The sequence below is a fragment of the Phyllostomus hastatus genome, unplaced genomic scaffold (genome assembly GCF_019186645.2).
Source record: "Phyllostomus hastatus isolate PE091 unplaced genomic scaffold, TTU_PhHast_1.1 phas_contig_40, whole genome shotgun sequence".
Taxonomy (NCBI): domain Eukaryota; kingdom Metazoa; phylum Chordata; class Mammalia; order Chiroptera; family Phyllostomidae; genus Phyllostomus; species Phyllostomus hastatus.
Window position 1 is genome coordinate 61,245,774 of NW_025333872.1, and position 14,470 is coordinate 61,260,243.

Here is a 14,470-nt window from a genome sequence, read left to right on the forward strand (position 1 = left end):
TGTGCTGGCCCTCTAGAAGGTGAACTATACTTTTCATCATTCTCCCAGAGGGCAACATGGAAAATTCTGGCATCTTTTAATGGTGGGTATAAACACAGTGGAAAAATTATTGAGTGAGTTCCCAACTATCCAAGTGAGTGAATCCAATAATTGGAGTACAAATAAATTTCAACCACCACCACAAAAACAAAAATTCTACTTTGAGTACAGGTTCTCAGGTGGAAGGAAAAAATGTGAAAGACCTGACATGTTATGACAAGGGGCTTTTATAGAAAGAAAATATTAAGTCCATTTTTTTTGTCACTGACAACAAGTGATGCCCAGGAATCAATGACCACATAGTGGCCTGAGAAGGCCTTGGAGGTGATGGCCCCCATGGCTGGAGCTAGGAATCAGCCAGAGTTTTATTAGGGTAGGCTTCTAAAATGTGTGCCATAAAAGTGAAGCTAGGTATTGCTTCAAATTTTATCACACTAGGTCTGCCCATTTCTCTGGTTTCATGTATACAGTCTGCTCTGACCTACAATGCACCAGGTAATGATGAAGCCAACATTCTCTTGCCCTGGGAGTTGGTCCCTGATAAGGCCCTTGCATCAAGCTCCATTTTTGGTAGTTTCATGCCAGCTGAGCCACAACAGGGAATCTTACAATATTCCTGGAATCCAGACTTTCTTCCTTTAAATTTCAGATCTGCTCTCTTTTCCACTCTTTTCATTTGTACGTGTTCAGCTCGCCTTATTCTTACCTTAGTTCTAGTTTCTTTAACCATAGAATAATGTTAGAAGAATTATTTAAGATAAGCATTTAGCATACTACCAGTATAGCAGATCCCCCTGCCCCCAATGCTGTTGATTGGTTGGGTGATGCATTCATTCATTCATTCATTCATTCATTCAATGTATTTAGGTTTCAGTGTGTACAAGGCTCTCTACTAAGTGTTGGAGATAGCATGTCCAAAAAGTCATGGTGCTCACCTTTGCTTATTTCACACTGTAGAAATAATTGAAGCTGGGGTCTATGGGAATGTAGGGTATAAATATATAACTTCAAAGTTCTGTGAGCTCATAAAATTATAAACAGAATTGTATTGTGTTTGTAAGTGCTTGTGAGTAATTTTCTAGAAATAGAAAGTTCATCTTTTTATGAGATACTCAAAAGGATCTGCCTAGTGGTCATTCTTGGTGTTTACATGGTCATCATCCCTCTCTTGTAGTAATAGAACCCACTCCTTCCCTTTGGAGAAGCACCACTTGACCATTCTCAGTGCACATGGTTTGTACAGGGTTCATCTTATCCCCTGACACCAGGGGTGGACCTGTGATCCAAGCTGGGCCAATCAAAATAAAAAAAGACATACACTTTCTATCAAGACTGCAAAACTTAACAGTTACTAGTGGTCATCTTTGCCACCAAGTAGGAAAACCTGTCTGAGATGGAAGCCAACAAACCAGAAAGTTAAGTAGAAATCTGGAGACATACAAAATTATAACAAATTTTGTTGGAGGACATAAGTTCATCCAAAGCTAAAGCCAAATGTAGCTTGGGACTTTTTCAGTTACATAAGAAATAAGTTTCAGTTTTTGTGGAAACCAGTTAGAATTGTCTTTTCTTTTTCCTTTTCAGTGAGAATCACTCTGGCTGATTCCATTTAAACACTCCCCATGAAAACAAACAAACAAACAAATAAACAAACAAAGCCACTGGTTTATTGCTCCCAGATATTAAACTCTCCAATCCCTGGTTATTGCCTCTATTTAGCTCTATTATTCTTGGGGCCCATTACTTTAACTATCTATCTTCAAATCCAAACACAATCCCACCTTCATCCCATGGCACATGATGCTCTCTCATTTTATTTCAGCACCTCTGTACCCACTTCTTCCCATGGTGCAGAATATTATAGCAGAGGTCATTTTCCACTCTGATCAGCCTCGAGCCACTTGCAGAATCACAAAACCAACATGCAAGTTTCCTTCATGTTTTTCACTCCCATCTTCAATATGCCAAAGCCATTGTATAGACTTTGTCTCAATCAACACAATACTTACTGGCCTTTCAATACACATTTGTGAAAGCACAAAAAGAAAATGCTGGAGCTTTTTTTCTGTCATTCATAAAAGGAAGAGAAACTACTAAAAATGGAACTTGATGCAAGGGCCTCATCAGGGACCAACCCCCAGGGCAAGAGAATGTTGGCTTCATCATTACCTGGTGCATTGTAGGTCAGAGTGGACTATATACATGAAACCAGAGAAATGGGCAGGCCTACTGTGATAAATTTGAGGCAATGCGTAGCTTCACTTTTATGGTACACATTTTAAAAGCCTACCCTAATAAAACCATAACAAATGAATAAAAATTAAATATGAAAATGAAATCAGTATTTACACAAAAAGGGTAGAATTGGAGTTAGTTTCATTTTTGAAAAATTTCTTTATGATGTTTAATGTTATTTCAAGTATTTTCAAAGCATTAGCACAAATCTATTTTTTTAACTACTACAGATATTTCACTTGCATTGCAACATATCCTTAAGTGGGAAATTCCCTGGTGACAAAATATCCAGAAAGCAGGACACGGAAAGACACACACACACTAATTTGGGCTAAAAGAATGAATCTATTTGATTTAATGTACTATATTTCATAATAATACATATATAATATTTGAATTAGAGAAAAAATATCACAAAAATGACTGGAGAAAAAATTTTCCTTGCAAGACCTGAACACAAGGTGTACGTTTTTTAAGCTATGTTTTAAAGAGAAGACATATACACCTCTGCGGCAATTCCCCAACACAAGGGGGCGGAGCCCGTCTACACTCCCAGGCACAGAAGAGGCTTCTCAGGAAGTCCCTGCAGCTATGAAGGAAGTGAAGGCACCGAAAATGCAAAGCCCCAGTAACCCCCTAAAAACCAAAGAAGCCTCTAAATTTCCACTGGAGGTTTTGAGAATTGGCCCTGCTGAGAGGGGAATGAAGGGAAGAGAAACAACAGCAAAGGCCTTTGGGGGAAAGCTGAAACAACTATCAGGCATGATCCTTGGTGGTGAAATCACCAGTGGCCAAGGTGGCCAGGCCAGGCCCTCACTTCCCCACTGCACTCACACTGTCCGTAGGGCACGGGGGCAGATCCTTCATGTGCCTGCCGTCAGCCGCTAGGCTGAGGGGTGGCCTGCACAGCTGGAAAGAGAAGTGTAAAACTCAAGCAAGGGAAAGATGCCTCTTTTGGAAGGGACTTTCCCTGGCCAGTGAGGTTTCAGATCATGTTTTATTACAATCTCCTGGCTTGTGACAGGGTTTCAGGGAAACGAGACAACTCAGATGCAAATCGCAATGGGAAAAAAAATCAGCAGTGGTTTGAGAAAATGAACTGAACCATGTTGACTCTGACAAGGCAGAACTCGAAGACAGTGCGAGATATAGCATGTGCTGCTTTGAAAGGGAAGAGCAGAGAGGAAGGGCAAATGTTGCTTAGTCTTAAATAATACTGTAATTAGAGCTGCTGTTTATTGAGAGCCTACTGCATACCAGGAGCTTTGTGTATATTATCTCTTATTCTTACAGTAGATAATATGAAATCAACCTTATTATTCTTACTCTAATCAGACAAACTAAGCAAGAAATTATCCAACACCACCCAGTTCATAGCCAAGATTTAAACCACGGCCTACCTAATATAATAACTATGCTTCTCCCCTTGACCCTTCGGCTACTGATGCATGTAGTCACCCTTCTGCTACTCATGGTTGAGCCCTGCTCAAGGCTCAAACTTCTCTATACCTAGATATTCCCTTGTGATGTGGCATAAGTATGCCTGATGTCAGATAAAATAACCTAAAATAAGCTGATTTCAGCCTCAATCTGTCTCTGTCAGTAACCAGCTCTGTAAAAATGGACGACCCATGTAATTTTTCTGGGTTAGTGTTCTCATCTACAAAATGGGGCTGTTGTGGGGGTGTCTTCCGTTCTGAACTTCTATGAGGCATACCTAGACCTCACAAAGTCAAAATAAGGAAGGAAATGTCAAAGTCTCTTTCCTTTTTTAGCCAAGTATGTGATGAGATGATCATATTCCAGTTCTCTGTGAATAATATACATTTAAGGGTCCCATGCTTAAAAAACAAAAGTGCTTTAAAACATTTTTTAGATAGCCATGCAAGTGAAGACAAAATATTCCTAGCCAACCCCCTGCTAGCAGAAAGTCCACATAGGAAAAAGGCAAATCAACATTCTTTACCTCTCTCCCAGCATAAGTCATCACCCACTATGGGAAAATGATTACTTGCCAGGAAACAGGGCCTATGAATCATTATATTGTTGTTCTGGGCCTCTGGTTGAGTAAGGATAAAGGGAGAAAGTCTGAGAAGTTGGGGTGTGAACTCTGAATTGCCAACAGTTCTGCTCATGGCACCATCCGGGATGAAAACTGAAAGCCAAGTAGACGCAGGACTAGGATGAGTTGCAATGCTGCTACGCTGTGTGGCCAAGTCCAGAGCAGAATGACATGGGCCCATGCCTTCCTGAATCTTCACAGCCCCAAAGGGTCAATGATCAGCAAATGCAAATAATGTCACCCCTGGGCTTGTCCTGACAGGCAAGGGCTTGTTCATTAATGACTGTGTAAGAGACTTCCTCCTCCTCTAGAAACACCAGCAAACATTACAAAGAAGGGGTTAAATTACTCAACATCAGCATTCACATTCTAAAATAGAAATCCATGAGAGATAGACACCACAAGCACACTTTCCCTTGTGGTTTGAGCAAATATTGTGCTATAAATTCTTCTTTGTTGCTATGGCCTATCTATTGCAAAAACTTTTAATATTACATTTATCTGCAGGGCCTTTGATATCTTTAGAAATGTTTGGTTTGCATAAGGAGCTATTTTGCAATCAAAGGCATAGAAAGTTAAAATTTACAATACATATGTAAATTCTTAGTAAATTATGGGAGGCAATAGAAGAATCCATCTCTGCTTTCTTTAGTGTCTTCAAGATAGTGAAAGTAGAAGTATATTGTGATGATATAGAAGGGGAAATGTTTAAAATCCTCCCTGTCCTAGGAAAGGATTCTAGGTAGGGTCTTACATCGGTGGTTTTTGACTAAGGAACTAGAATGATGTTATTTAGAATATTGAAATGAAACCAGAGTCAATGCAGTCTTCAGCTGATGTTAGAAAATAGCAGGTGTGGAAACAGAGTTTCTAATGCTCTTAGGATAAGTATAGAACAATATTTCTTCAAGTATGTCCAACAGAACTCAGGGCCCATGAGCTACTCTGTATAATGAAGGTTTTTGCCCCAAAGTTAAGAGTTTAGAAACCTTCCACCTCGTTGGAGAAACCTGGGCACTTTTGTCAGACCTCTCATATCCCAAATTTGCTAAGACCTCAGAACCATGTGCCCTCCCTTTTTATTCTTCATGTGACAACTATTACTCCAGCCCAACTTGACAAAAAGAATTGGTCAAGTGTTTCATGGCCAATTATTGGTAAATCACTGGTGAGGAAGAAAAAGAACTGTAAGGGGACAATTTACAAAAAGAGGATCCACAGAAGGCTCCTGATCAGTGATGCCCAAAAGGTCAGATCCTATTGTGAAGGAAGGTAGTCAAGAGACAGTATGCAGGTGACAGGCTAAATTGACAAGGGGAGGGAAAAAAAACTAGAAAACAGTTAGCACTTAGAACATATAAATGCTATGTATGGTATACAGCATACCCAACTTTGTGGGGTGGAACAGTTACCCCTTTTACCAGTGGGAAGAATAAGCAAATCACTCAAGACCACACACCAAATAATTAAAAGCATTTAGACTCAGAGAGGCACTTACTGCCACACAGCCACCTTCTAGACCATGGCAGAAATGCACACCTGCAGTTGTGCAGTGACACAGACCTCCTCAGAGCCAGAGTGTGCTGTTTCCTCTTCGGGCTGAACCCAGATCAGGCAGCAACAGAAAAAGGCCTCGATATCCATCCTTCCTTACATCTTGAGTCCCTTGATTATCAAACTCCTAAAGAAACAGACCAATTAGAATTATGCCAATAACCCCTTCTGTGACAATTCAAAGCCAGCAATCTTCTCTGTCATAAGAAGTCTTCTCTTTTGATGTCCAGAAGGAGGGAGGCTCCAATTTTCCTTCCATGAGAGAACAGACTGCAGGGAATCTTCAGGAGCAACCACATTCCTCACACTGATTCCAATTTATCCATCTTCTTCAAAGCCCTACTTTGTGAGAGCTTGTAGCTATCTATCCAGCAGGGATGCCTAACTGTCACGGTACTGAAGGATTATGCAAAACATAAGCACCCTGGCCTAAAAGTCAACGTTTTCCTTCAAGAGCCACCATTAACTTTCTTTAAATGAATACTAGAGTCTCAGGGTAGCTGTCCTAAGTTTCCACTTCTGGTGGTGGCTGGAATTCAGAGAAAAAAAATTCAGATTCTAGTGAGGTAGGACTACGTTTTAATTTTCTTGGGCATACTACTTACATGAGAGATGGTGTCTTGGGTATTATAGAACCCACCTTCAGTGGAGTGCATGGATTGGAGGGAGGTGGGTATTACGGAACAAGGTGCAAACTAATCTACAGGCCCTCATCTTATTTGCTCCTACCTCCTTAACAGTTAAAAAATATTAAGCATGTACCTCCAAAATTTGTTTTCTTATGTATAACTTTGTTATCAACTAATATATTATGAATAATAAAAAGAATTCAAAAGAATTTTTTAAGACAATATTTGGAGGTACATTTATTTATTTGTATTATTTCCCCCTGCACTTCAATAAATCAAGGAGTATGTGTACCTTGTTATGGGACCACTGACCTTACTATTCTCCCATCAAGAAAGAATTCTCTTACTAAATGAGCTCAGAAAGATTTGGAGTCTCTTAATAATCTTGTTAAAATCCTAAATAGCATGTTAATATCATGATAGATTTTAAGGTAACTGAACTATGCACTTACAAGAAATCACCAAATGAAAGAGTTTGGACCACCGGTTGGCTGGCTTGTACTGAGTTACTTCTGTTTCCCCAAATGTTTTTGGAACACTGCCCTTTGAATTTAAGGGAACAACTAAATATTGTCTCCACAGAACGTCATTCTCCCTCAAGTGTATTTAGTCTTGCAGAGCTGTTTCTCTAGAAGAGAGCAAGGTTATATGAAGGGGAGAGAACATCTCTCCCTCCAGGGTAGTTATGCAATGCAGGGTCAAGGACTCTGTCTACAAAACTCAGGATGAGATCTTTAGGGAGTGCTTGGAGAAGAGACAGGCTGCACAGAGATGGTGATTCTCCCACTTGGGCATGGTGATTACTTGAGTTTTCAGATTAAGAGTACTGTTGGAAGCAGGAATAAATTATCTGGCAAACCAAGTAAAAAATATATATATATATGGGACTGAGTACAGGGTATTGGGTGAGTATAGGAAAGCACTACATCCTTTAAACTCACTCCCCCTCTAAACACCTCCAACTTGGAGGAAGCGTTGGCTGTTCAACTCCACTTCTCATTAAAAGTGTGTTTACTGCACTTCTCATTTAAAAGTGTCTGTATTTGTTTTTGTAAAGACTCTTTAGCAGAGAAACCCACTAAACCATTATCAACATCTTGGTGTGACCTTCAGGAAGAGGCCCCGTGGACTACGAAAACTGCTAAGAGGATCTGAAGTGTTAGTGGTGGGGGATGTGGTAGAGAAGGAAGAATGAAAGGGGGGAAACTGTTTGGAAGGCCTATTGATCTGAAAGGGAAATATTGGGGGGGGGGGCAGTGACAAATAAGATCTCTGAGGGGCAAACGGCATCTTTCACACTTTGTTTAGAAATCATTCTAATGACAGCCACTCTAAATTTTTGGTTGTTGTTGAGGGGTTAGTTCCACAATAACTGAAATGAGGAAGTAAGCCTAACACTTTTTTAAGCCTCAGAGTTGACAAGAAGTTATGAAATCCCTGGTGGGTTTATGCTAGACTCTAACACAGGCAAGGAAAAGCAGGGAGATTCCACTGATGAGTCATACCAAAGGACAAGGGAGATTACAGAAGGTTTTCGCAAACACAATGAGTCTAAGAAATTTAAGAGAATGAAATCAAGTTAACAAATTTGGGTGATACAAGTGCATTTGTGACACGAGATGAGTAATAACACTAAGTGATAAACCCTTGAAAATAAAGACTGATGCAAGAATGCTTAGAAGAGAGAAAAGCAAAAGCAAAAGCAGTGGTTTTGAGGTTATTGGGAGTGTTGGGGGAGGACCTTGAGATTGGGTCAGTCGGGGCCAGGAGAGACCCAACCATACCTGCAGGTGTTTGGAGAGAGACAAAGGCAAGTACAGAGTCTGAGAGGAGGTGACAAGTGAGCCTACAGACAAGGCAAGACTTAATAATGCCTTATTCTTAATGGAATCAGCATGGCAATGACCTTGCCAAAGCATTTGAGTCTAGAGGCTGAAGGAGACAGAGATTAACTGTATCAGGAAGCAGCCCATTGATGGGAAATGACTAATCTATTGATGAAAATTTCTCGTAAAGCCTGTCCTTATTGAACACATCTGCTATAAAGGCTTTGGCATCAAGTTTTGTATGATACAAAAATCGTAAAAACTTTGGAGTGACTATTACATGTATGACGTCAGATCTAATGTGGGCATAACTAACTCGGAAAACCATAGGTGGTAATTGAGAAGGTTCTAATAACATCTTGACAACAAAAACATTTGAGTCTATGTGATGTCAAAGTGTTTTTCTCTTCTCTTTTTTCACTCAGAGAAGAAAAAACACAAGCAATATTTTTTCCTGAAAAAGCCAAACATCTGGATATCTTGGAAGAGTAAGCATATATTTAATAAAGCCACAGTATATAAAACTAAAGCATTCTATGATATTTTGCTTGGATCTTATTATTTTCCATAGTTTTATGTAAACATGACAAAATACTATTAATTTGATAACTAATAGCTAAATATAATAATACATAATGATGGCTGAGCTTGAAATTGGTATATGATGCATGTATTTTTAGTGTCTGTATTTATATACATAATATGTCTTTTTACAAACCAAGTGATTTGCCAAGTCACAGAAGTACAGAGTCCTTCGTGATTCATTAGTATGTTTACCTGTTTCCAGGACCCTAGTTCGTCCTACATGTAGCCCTTTACAAGCTTTACAGTGGATTTAAACAAAAAAAATTTTCAATTAGCAATCATTTCCGCTATAACGTTTTGTTTTATAGCACCCTGTGTTATTATAGTGAAGTACCTACTTGTCCTTTCTCCAAATACAGTAGAATTCTTTCATTGCTTACAGGAAATCCAGTTTCTGGCTGTGCCTGTAACAAAGCAGGTCCTCAATTAATGTTTATTAAACTAAACTAGGGCTAAAACTGAAATAAAATTAAGAAGTTTGCCGAAGTTCAGATCATTTGCTTCTTAACTGATTTCCATACTTAAGCAAACAAGTTAGGCTTACAACTTTGATTTTATTAGGGTCTTCAATCTTCACATCACCTTAGATGCTATGTTATTACTTTAAATGTGTATAGTTCAGCTTGTCCATTATGGATTCCTTTCTGTTCTGCCTTTTGCTGATTCCTTGCCAGCTCTCTACACTTCCTTCTCACCCCCTACTTTGTTATTTCCCCTGGACAATGTTAGATTTGAGATAAAAGTTAAGAGACAGGAGGAAAAAACAAACAAGAGCTGTAGGCAGCAACTTCTTATTTTAATTTTATTTCCCAAATTACTGTAAAAACAACTTAGCACTGTTTTTTTTCCTTTTCCCTTTTAGCACATCCTGGACAAGCAGCTACTGATTCGTAATGCCTGGACTTTAAATATTCAAAATAGCTTGTTAGATTTACAATTAAATATTTACTTGTTATTTGGAGCCTGTGCCTGTCGCAGAGCCACTGAGAAACATGAAAGACAAGTGTTAACACTCATTTTCCTACCATAATCAAAATCTATTTCCTGGGGGAAAATGCTTTTGTGGTTTCACACGTCTGTGGGGGCAGGAGGGGAAGGGACAGCATGCCTGCAGAACCAGGCCGGAGCAGGGCTTGAGGCTAAGCCGGGTACAAGTACTACCTTTAAACACTCCCAGTTCCCACACGGAAAGCAAGCTCGGGGCAAAGCCCATAGCTGTCCTTCCATGTGCATCTCTAGAGCTACCCCTTACACTTGCTTTTCTGCAGCTTAAATAATTCATTTGAATTTGTAAATTTTGAATAAGTTTTTGATTAATTTTGTCTGCACAATAGTAGAGATGAAGGTACAATAAGCCCCCTTCCCCGACCTCCCTAAACCATTAATCAAATATTAATTTTGATATATTTTCCTCTAAAAGTACACCTCAGTCCATGATTTTTAGAACAAACCAGGTCAAAATGTTATACACACCAAATGCAAATGACATTCAAAGTATTTTTGTGTTTGGTTCCACAGCACAGTCTAAGCTAGCTCCCGAGTAGAGAGTATACCCAATGATGAAGCGTTTCCTTACACCCAACCAGTATCAAAGGAGTTTCAAATAACTATTAAACAATACCTTTCCAACTACAAGTAGGGACATGAGTATAAAAATCTTACCTCTATTATATACACTTCCTATTTTATAAATTTATTTTAAGAATTTAGGACCTCATAAGCAATGATGTCATTTCTTCTCACAAGAATATATTTAATCTTTGAGAAATCAAAGGCCATGACAGTGTGTCTTGGAAATAAAATGGCATATCATAAAAAGCAAAAGCACATGGCACTGGGAGAACCCAATATATTTGTCTGTTGCTACTAATAGCTTAGGTTGAATTGGGGGAACTCCTAGATCCTAGGCAACCAAAGTTGACTGCTCAGAAAGGTTTTCCCAGTTCGACTCCCTAATATGTGCCACATATCATGTTGTGGGAAGCTGGCATTATATAGGTAATTATTGCAAATGGTAAGTGTTATAATGGATAAATATATAAATTGTTTGGGACACACATATGCACCATAGAAGTATCAAACTGTGAGAATAGTTAGGAAGAGAGCTGCACCAAAAAGGATATTCACTCTGGGTGTTTGATAGGTAGTATCCCAGGTAGAAGTCACTGAGATGTCTGCCGGTCTCCTACCTGTCAGCAACCTTTACTTTGTGCCTTAGCTAGATAAGTATAAGTCACATCATTGCAACTTCCCTGGAAATGAAGCTCAGCAACCATTGTGGGGGTGGCAAGGTCATGGTAGCAGGCATGGGCGGGGAGCAGGCACCATGTCACCGTATTTGATGGGATTATGGTTTGTTTGTTTGTTGAAGAAAGGAACTTAATACTCCTTCCATCCACATTGGACTCTGTATTACCCACACTTCAAAGTTAACTGGGCTGGTACCTAAGACCACATATTATAGGAGTCGGGAAAAGGAGGTTCTGTGGGAAATATATTCGTACAGTCTTTGGCAATCATCAGTGAGCAGTTGGATATATTTTTAATGTTCTTCTCAAAGTTTTAGGAAATTTAACTATTGAACTTTTTCTTAAAAGATGTTTATGCTGCCTGGCCACTGTGGCTCAGCTGGTTGGGTGCTGTCCCACAAACCAGAAGATCATGGGTTTGATTTCCTGGTCAGGGCACATGCCTAGGTTGCGGGTTCAGTCCCCAGTCACAACATGTACAAAAGGCAACTGATAGATGTTTCTCTCTCACATTGATGTTTCTCTCCCTCTCTTTATCCCTCCCTTCTTCTCTCTCTAGAATAACTAACTAAATAAATAAATACAATAAAATTTTTTAGAAAATATATTTATGCTGTTTTAAAATGTCCTTGAAGGGAACACAAACTGAGTGACACATAAAGCTTGGGAAATAATATTCCAATGTACACATCCATAATAATATTAAACTATTACATGTACTATACATATACCATGCAAAAAATCTCCTACATAAGACCTTATCTCAAGATCTGGATCAATAATTGAAACGTCCTTGTTTCTTCATGCTGTTGCTTATTAGCTTCTGAGTTTCAGTGTCTTTTATACTTCTGACTCAGCTATGCGTATAAATATTTTCCAACTGCAGGACTGATTAATGTCACTTACTAAGCTTTCTGTCATATCTCTCAGCTTTCTAGTTCACTGGGGAATCCACATTTGCAGGTGTTCTTCAATGCTCAGATCCGTGCTAGACTTGATCATGTCTATCCAAGTCTTCGACCTCACTGTTTCTGTGCTGCAAGAATCACATTGCTTAAATGGAATTTTGTCATGTTGAATGTATTTCATTCAGTTTGTTTTATAGGGACTTGCCCTTTCTCTTCCCTCTCACTGATATTTTACCAAGTTTCCACCCCTTATCTTCTTTCTCTACTTCCCATCTTTCCATTGCCTCTTGACAAATTTGTTTCCAGATTTAAACATGGCCATATGGATAGAATATTAAGGCCATGTCTGCAATGGCAGAGCAGGGAGCTAAGGCAACTATCTTGAGGAGCATTCAGCAAGAAATAACACTTTGACAGAAGGGAAGGCAGGTGGAGCTTTTTAAGGATTAAATCTCTCCAAACTGACACAAACTTAAACTAGATAGTTTTTAAACCTTCCAAAACACTCTCAAAAAGCATATATATTTTTACTACAGTTACTAACACGTTTACATGTCTCATACACTAAGTGGGAGCAGAAGGTGCTGGGGCGAGGGGATACCAAAGAAATGTAAGCGAAAGAAAGATGTTGAGAAACGGGATCTAGGTTGTGGGCTTTATATTCACTATCTCATTTAATGCCTAAAACAAAACTGAAAAGTAGTGTTTACTTCTGAGAGATGAAGAAACAGAGACTCAGAGAAGTTAACTTTCCAATGTGTTCACAATTAGCAAGTGTGAGAAGCAGAATTTAAAATCAGCAGGGCTGATGGTACAGTTCCAGCTCTTTCTACTCACTGAACCATGTCCACATACTGAGCAGACCTACCCTGATGATGCTTAAAACCCACAGGGAGAGGCAAGATTTATACCGATAGAAAAAGGAAAAAAAAAGTTGCCTTTTAGAAAATACTAATGCAAGGTGGGATTCAATAAAGCGTGGCCAGGAAGGTGATCAAGAATCATAATGTGTGGCCATGGACAGAAAGTAAAGAGAAACAATCCGCACACGTGCAATGGTGGTTAGCGTTTATGTACACCCTGGTGAGTTATTAGTTATTGCCTTGCCTGTGTCGATTTGAAATTTGGACACCTACTCCATGCTCTGACTCTGTGTCTGAATGTAAATGCTGAGTCCCAGGATCTGTTCACGTTGTTGTCTTTTTTTCATTCCTTAACTCACTACTCACCTACTTTTTCACGAAATGTGCCCCCCTCCCCAAATGCCAGCCCCACTACCAAGCCTTGAGAAATAAGAAGAAAGTGGAATTTACAATTATTTTGACAACGGCTGTGCAAACAGCCATAAATTCTATACTTCACATAGAGCTAAGGACTGCAATGTTTACAGTAAGAGAGGGTCAAACCAAATATTTGCATCTGGGGCCTCACCTGTTAGAATAGCAGCGAAGGGTCCAAAGTACAGGCCCAAGGCACACACCGAGGCTATCAGCCTGCTTTATGAGTGTCTCTCTGAAAGTTCCCAGGAGCCAACTCTCTCTGGCCTGCTGCGGGCCCCTTTGAAATGAGGATAACAGCTCTCTCTATTCACTTATCAGAAATATGTCCATTAATGGGCCAGATAAAATTGTTTGAGTACTCATTTGAAAGGAGCAGCCATTCCTGCTCTGGACCAGGAAGATAGTCATTTAAAGGTACAGCCTGACAAAAGAAGAAAAATAATTGGGGAACTTTATCCATACCCGTATCACCTCTTGTCTCCTTCCCGGAGTTTGCACTGAAGTCCCTGGTGAGCAGTGACGGAGAGAACACCCGTCCGTTCTGCTGGGAACTCCCAACACCCCATCTTCCTTTTGTTTCTCAGATCATTATAAACCAAAGGTTTTAAAAGAAGTACTTTCATTTTGGTTTTGGTCTATTAAAATAAATTCAGGCCATTAGATTTTTAAAAAAAGAATGAATGGCAATATGGTTATTTTATACCACTTCAGGTCTGGAAACCTTACTTTCTCAAAGAATCAGTTTTAAATATAAAGTTAGCATGGATAATTCCAAGGGAGAAGTGAACCCATGTTCTTATAATAAAGAATATTCTAGCAAATGAGTTCCAAATACAGTGAAGTCTCAAGTCATGCTAGATTGGGGAGTAGGTACCAGACAGAGACACACTGGAGAACTTCTGTGTAATACGGAAAGACAGATATATTATAGAGAAAGTACAAACAACTGTACTTGTAAAATTTTCTGGATATTTCTGATGTAAACATTTTGTGGCATTGCTAGAATAGAAGTACATGTGTCTATACATCGACCTGCATTCAGGGTGTGTGTTCTCTCTCACAGGTAACTCTATCCTAATTGTATTGTAATCTAACAAAGCACG

At 39.3% G+C, this 14,470-nt stretch overlaps 1 long non-coding RNA gene across 2 annotated transcripts in view; it reads right to left on the reverse strand.

Moving 5' to 3' along the window:
* LOC123822055 overlaps positions 1–14,470 on the reverse strand; it is a 113,410-nt gene that overhangs the window by 83,713 nt on the left and 15,227 nt on the right. For both annotated transcript variants that reach the window (XR_006786208.1, XR_006786207.1), the window contains exons 3-4: positions 9,269–9,334; positions 5,900–6,017 (exon numbers count right to left, since the gene is read on the reverse strand). This is a non-coding gene — a long non-coding RNA (uncharacterized LOC123822055). The remainder of the gene's footprint in view (positions 1–5,899; positions 6,018–9,268; positions 9,335–14,470) is intronic.